Source organism: Giraffa tippelskirchi, chromosome 13 (assembly GCF_054371585.1).
Source record: "Giraffa tippelskirchi isolate mGirTip1 chromosome 13, T2T-mGirTip1v1.2.pri, whole genome shotgun sequence".
Classification (NCBI taxonomy): Eukaryota; Metazoa; Chordata; class Mammalia; order Artiodactyla; family Giraffidae; genus Giraffa; species Giraffa tippelskirchi.
Window position 1 is genome coordinate 23,318,246 of NC_137287.1, and position 7,003 is coordinate 23,325,248.

At 42.6% G+C, this 7,003-nt stretch overlaps 1 protein-coding gene across 2 annotated transcripts in view; it reads right to left on the minus strand.

Moving 5' to 3' along the window:
- Positions 1-442, minus strand: part of LOC145531660 (acyl-coenzyme A synthetase ACSM4, mitochondrial) — a 29,072-nt gene extending 28,630 nt beyond the window's left edge. The window contains exon 1 of one of the 2 annotated variants that reach the window (XM_081554636.1): positions 396-442. The gene's annotated coding sequence lies outside the window, so the exon portion shown is untranslated. The remainder of the gene's footprint in view (positions 1-395) is intronic. The other variant, XM_081554637.1, reaches the window with a different exon arrangement.
- Positions 443-7,003: the final 6,561 nt, after the last annotated feature.

The following is a 7,003-nucleotide window of genomic DNA, read 5'->3' on the forward strand; positions in this document are numbered from 1 at the left end:
TTCTTAGAAGAGGTGAATCTTGAGCTGGGCTTTGGAGGATGGCAAGACTATAGGTAGAAAAGAGAGCTTTAGTGGTCAAAAGGAGACTACAACATGGAAAAAGACATGGAGGTAATAATGAGCAGGCCTAGTCAGGGATGGTAAATAGACAAGTTTCTAAAGCAAAGCTTTCTGTTAGGGAATGATGGATGACAATATTGAAAAGGTGAGTTATGTACAATACCCTGTAATGGCCTGTATGGGAAAAGAATCTTAAAAAGAATGGGTATATGTATATGTATAACAGATTCATTTTGCTGTACAGCAGAAACTAACACAATATTGTAAATCAACTATCCTCCAATAAAAAAATTTTTTTGTCCAGTTTAAAGCTAAAATTCAGTCAACATACTGACCTTCCCTTCCATCTTCCGGGGTGCAGTATAGAATTCAGAGGGCTAATGTGTCATCCTGGAATCAGAGAACAAAATCTGGTCCATAGTTATTGACATCATCCATGGTACTCCTGCTGAAAGGTGCAACCCTCACTGATCTTTAATCCTTGCACCCTTCTGCTTCATCCACTGTGAACTGTGAACTGTCCCCATCATTCTTTGCTGTATAGCTACCAGAGTTGAAAGTCCTCTTTGTAGTCCTGCCTGCAAGTCTTCCAACTCTTCTCAGCACCCCTCTTGGAACACTTTTAGAGGCTCTTCTATGCCATGTTGGGGTGCCATGGACATCTAGGTCTTCTCTTTCATACCATCATTTCCTTTTTACTCCTCTGTACATGTGGGGGCACATTTCTATATGGAGATGTACAGCACTGTGGGCTTCTCTCCAGAAATGGGTCATAAGACCTCTCAGGCTGTGGCTCCCTCAGACTTAACATGCACTATTGGAATATGTGTGTGTGTGTGTGTGTGTGTGTGTGTGGTGTTCTGTCCCTGGGTAGAGAGTCTTTTTGTGGGCAGGCACACTGCCCACCCTCTAGTTAACTTTTATCTTCTTCGGGGCAAGAATAAAGGTATTTACACATTTTTGCCATCTTTTCCCACCCTATGTTCTGAGTTATCCAGAGTCTTTAGTTGTTCATGTGCATAATTAAGCTCCTGGACACACACACCCCCCGCACAATGAATTATTAAAAAATGCACAATGATTTATAAAAGCCTGGCTCTTCAGTTGAAAACCTGTATTCAATATTACTGATGCTGATAAGGGTTTCGAACACATTTTGGAACTGAAAACAACCTCATTTAATATCTCCAAATACCATCCAATTCAATCTTTAAAAAGTTACTGAGGAAAAAGAAAATAGCTGTGAGTATATTTAAAAAAAAAAAGATTCAATAAATAAATGGGGCAAAAGTATTCCGAACAATTTATGTAAGTGTTACATGAAGGAAGTGGAGCTTAACTTCCTTCCCCTTGGGTTTGGGCTGTGCTTAGTAATGTGAGTTAAAGAGTAGAGTACAGAAAGTATCTTTATAGTGGAGAAAGTTTGGAAACGGTACCTTGGCCAGGTGATCAAGGTTAATATCATCAGTGACAAGTCAAGTTAATAGCATGCACCCTTGTTATGGTACGTTGAGAATGGCACTTTACCTCTGCAGTCTTCCTCCCCAAAACCGATAACCCCAGTCTGACCATGGAATAAACATCAGACAAATCCTGATTTGACAGACATTCTACAAAGGACTCAACCAGCACACCTCATACCTTAAAACTGTCAAGGTCATCAGAAATAAGGAAAGTCTGAAAAAATGTTACAGACCAAAAGAAACTAAGAGATATGATGACTAAATGTAATATGGTTGCACATTACTACCTTAAAGTGATCTTCGAACAGAAAAAGGACAATACAGAAAAACTAGTGAGATCATAATAAACTGTGGAGTTTAGTTGATACTAATGTGCTAAAATTGGTTTATAATGGGACAAATGTGCTAGCGTAATGTTAGACGTTAACAATGGGGAAATTGGGTGACAGGTATATGGGAACTCCCTGTACTGTTTTTGCAACTTTTCTGTAAATAAATAACTATTCTAAATAAAAATTATATTCAAGGAAATGGGATAAAGAATGTATTAGATCTCTTTCTTAAAAAGTACTGTATGGAAATCAACGTGGAAGAGAAAATGGTGTTGATTGTTTCCAGTCTGATTCCAAGGATTGAGAAGCGGTGCAGTGCCCAATAGGTGGCTACATCAGCAAGTAACTGTGATTATTGGAGAATTGCACAGAATATTTTTCTCTTAAAAAAGAGAGATGAGGAAATACAGGTAAATAAAAAATAGAGTAGGAAAGCAAGATACAAACCAGAGTGAGAGAAACACACAAAATACATGCCTCAAAGACCTATTTCATTTGCTGGAAGTGTGCCAGAAGTTTGGCAAGAGCTTTCCCTAGAGGGGAATATGATCAGGCACATGTAGTGTCCAAAAAGGTAATATAGACCAGATGTGCAGAAAAATCTCCCTTTTTCCTGATACTGAGACCACAGGGAGAATTTTCTTTGTATCTAACTGTGACCATCATCTTTACTGTCATCCCTACAGTAAATTGGAGAAGGCAATGGCACCCCACTCCAGTACTCTTGCCTGGAAAATCCCATGGACGGAGGAGCCTGGTAGGCTGCAGTCCACAGGGTCGCTGAGAGTCGAACAAGCCTGAGCGACTTCACTTTCACTTTTCACTTTCATGCATTGGAGAAGGAAATGGCAACCCACTCCAGTGTTTTTGCCTGGAGAACCCCAGGGACGGGGGAGCCTGGTGGGCTTCCGTCTATGGGGTCGCACAGAGTCGGCCATGACTGAAGTGACTTAGCAGTAGCAGCTACAGTAAATTCAACAATGAGGTTTCTCTTTAGTTCATTTCTGTACCCAATCCATAACATTTCAGCAACATACAGTAAAAGCAAATACGATGAATGTTAGGGAGTAGAGTATTAACAAACACAGACGCTAAGAGCAGGTAATCAGCTGGGGTGAGGGTTAGATTAGTATCTTTCAGAAAGTCAAGCAGCCTGGTAAGGACCATATCAACTCCACATAGAGACAGGCCAGGGAAGCAAATAATCATTGGACCCTAGAATATTTTATGCCCTGTGCTAGGAACTAGGGCGTCACAGGTGAATAAGATGTGGGTGGTACCTGTTTTGATGGGTATTACATTCTGGCTGAGAAGAGCTAGTGCACATGTGACATGTGAACAGGTTTATAGAGAGGGTAGCCCTAGTGGTGGTGGTGAAGGAGTTGTGGGAATCAGAATATATTTATGAAGAAGAGGTATTTAGGATGGTTACTCTGGTGGCGTTCAGCAAATGTGTAGGAAGTGAAGATTCCAGAGGCACACAGGAGTTGGAGGCATTCCAGATGTGAAATAGAAAGATTGCTTGGATAGTGAACTCCGTTTCCTGCCCATATGAACGTCATCTATTGGTCAAGACCTTTTTGGTTGGAAGTGACAGAACCCAAATCTATACAGCTTGCAGGAAAGGAAGTGCTTCTTATCTCATTGAATCAAGAATGCATTGATCAACCAAACGGTAGGAAGACCGGAGTACACCTGGGCCTTAGGAAACCAGAGACTCTTGAATGTCGTAGGAATCTGTACTTTCCTTTTCTTGTCTCTGTTTCTTTGTGCGGTTTTTGTTGTTGTTGTTCTGTTTCATTGTTATTTTGTGTGTGTGTGTGTGTGTTTCGTTTTTGGTTTATTATTTTTTTTTTGGCCTCACCTCTGGCTTGCGGGATCTTAGTTCCCCAACCAGGGATCAAACACAGGGCCAGGGCAGTAGATCACTGAATCCTAAACCACTGGACCACTAGGGAATTCCCTCTGTGTGGATAGATGGTTTTATTTCCCTGAAAACTGGCTTTCTCCACACTGGACACTGGCCTTTGTTAACTCTAAGGTTTTTCATCTTAAGATCTCTGCCACTCGAGAGATTGACTATTTATTTATAATTTGAAAGACTCTGGAGAAAAGATTTGGGTTTGGTTAAGAACTAATTAATAGAAGCCAAGGTGGGGATGGGGTCAAGGAAAAACATGAAAGCTATCCCGATAGACATATAGTTGAGGAGACAGGCTACTCCAGGGAGATGGTTGCTGGATAGACAGTTTTAGATATCTGTCTTGCTTATTAAATTCTTATTATAACAGCCTCAAGGCCAGAGCTGGGGATATGAGACGGTATTCAATATTCTCTCTCAGAAACACCCCTGCCCCTGCAAAAATCAGTAGTGCCTGGATAACCTGCTCCCAAACTCCACTTCTCACATGTCCCCTCCTGGTAGTGCTTTCATCCAAAATTTGAGGCAAAGTTATCCAACTGTGATCTTGGGATCCATTTGGCTCCTTGAGCCTCTCTGAGGCCTTTGAATGTTTCTTTTGGGTTGTAAGAACTGAATTCTCCCTCCAGCAAGGAGCAGCATGTATTCTGTGCTTTTCTACTTGGTTATTCAGGTGTCCTGTGGGAGCCTCTTGCAGTAACTAGGAAGGCGAGGTAATAAGTCACCATCATTAGATTGCCACCAGCCCTCTAATGATTCTTTTGGAAGGACCAATACTTCTTCCAGTGATGATAAACATCAGGGACCTTGTTATGCAGTAGACTCCAGGGAGTATATGGACATGCAGGTTGGACCATTGGCTGAAACCTTAGGGAACACACTGCATCCCTTGTGAGTGAGGAAATACAGCAATTGTAACCCATAGGATTCTAGGGGACATTGCAAATCATATCAGAATAGAAAATATTCACTTAACCCCTTAGGTAAGCTGTTTGAATCTAAGGCTAAGAGTGTTGAATCGCTCCTCAGGGATAAGCACACCAATCCAGATGCTAGGAGTCTGTTTCATCTTTAGAGACTTCTTTCATTTGGAAATGGTTCACATAGTAGTAACAGCTATTTTAACATGAATACAATACTTCATAATTTCCTGGGATCCTATGTGCTATTATTTCATTGTAATCCTTACAAAACTCTTATAAAGTAGGTACTAGTAGTACCATTATTTTACAAATGAGAACTGGAACTTTGAGAGGTTAAGTTGTTGCCGAGGGCTAAGGATTATTTTAATGCTTGATTAAAATGTGACCTTTTGACCAGACTCCATTGTGGGGGACTTCCAAGATGGCAGAGGAATAAGACAGGAAGACCACCTACCTCCCCACAAATACATCAAAAATTCATTTGCATGTGGAACAGCTCCTACAGAACACCTTCTGAATACTGGCAGAAAACCCCAGGCTTCCAAAAAGGCAAGCCAATCTCCTTAGAATGAGGTAGGGCAAAAGATAATGATAAGAAAAGAGGCAAAGGATTTCAGGACGGGGACCTGCACCCCAGGGAGGGTGTTGTGAAGGAGGAAAAATTTCCGCACGCTCAGAGTTGGGGGTAGGGGGTTAGGGGGGAGCTTCAAAACTTCAGAGGGGAATGCAGCAACAGCTGATCAGAAGGCAAAACAGAGAATTCACCATAGAGATGGCTGCTGAACAGCACTTTCCAGCTGAGAAACGGCTTGAACTCTCACATCCTTCACAGAGAGTGGGGGCTGGGTGCTGAGGCTCAGGCTCATGAGGGGTGGGGGAGGGGGGTGGGACCAAGGGAGAGGACTGGGGTTGACTGCCATGAAGATACTCTGAGGGGGCAAATACGACAGCTGAGGGAGTCCAAGGAAAATCTGGGCCTCCCAGAGACAAGAGATCATTGGCATCAGGGCCCTTTAACTCTGCCCACTCCCAGACAACAGCTGTATGCCCAGTGGAGGCCACTAAAACAGGCAGAGGTACCAGCAGTGGAGTTAGACGTGACTACAGTTTACAATCCCAGAGGGGGAAATGTAAGTCACTAGCCACTGCCAAAGCCAGGGAGAGTGCCTGAGGCAGCAGACAAAATGCCACTGCTGTGGTCTCGAACCCAGAGGTGGCAGCTGGTACCAAACTATGAGCAGGCACCTTGCTGGGAGCCTAAGCAGCTTAGCTCTTCCAGTTCAGTTCAGTTCAGTTCAATTCAGTCGCTCAGTCATGTCTGACCCTTTACGACCCATGGACTGCAGCACGTCAGGCCTCCCTGTCCATCACCAACTCCTGGAGTTTATTCAAACTCATGTCCATTGAGTCGGTGATGCCATCCAACCATCTCATCCTCTGTGATCCCCTTCTCCTCCTGCTTTCAACCTTTCCCAGCATCAGGGTCTTTTCAAATGAGTTAGCTCTTCGCATCAGGTGGCCAAAGGATTGGAGTTTCAGCTTCAACATCAGTCCTTCCAATGAATATTCAGGACTGATTTCCTTTAGGATGGACTAGTTGGATCTCCTTGCTGTCCAAGGGACTCTCAAGAGTCTTCTCCAACACCACAGCTCAAAAGCATCAATTTTTCGGTTCTCAGCTTTTTTTATACTCCAACTCTCACATCCATACTACTGGAAAAAACCATAGCTTTGACTAGATGAACATTTGTTGGCAACGTAATGTCTCTGCTTTTTAATATGCTGTCAAGGTTGGTCATAACTTTTCTTCCAAGCAGCAAGCATCTTTTAATTTCATGGCTGTAGTCACCATCTGCAGTGATTTGGGACCCCCCAAAATAAAGTCTGTCACTGTTTCCACTGTTTCCCCATCTATTTGCCATAAAGTGATTGGACCAGATGCCATGATCTTAGTTTTATGAATGTTGAGTTTTAAGCCAAATTTTCACTCTCTTCTCTCACTTTCATCAAGAGGCTCTTTAGTTCTTTTTCACTTTCTGCCATAAGGGTGATGTCATTTGCATATTTGAGGTTACTGATACTTCTTCTGGCAATCTTGATTCCAGCTTGTGCTTCATCCAGTCCAGCATTTCGCATGATGTACTCTGCATATAAGTTAAATAAGAAGGGTGACGATATATAGCCTTGACGTACTCATTTCTCGATTTGGAACCAGTCTGTTTTTCCATGTCCAGGTCTAACTGTTGCTTCTTGACCTGCACACAGATTTCTCTGAAGGCAGGTCAGGTGCCCTGATATTCCCAT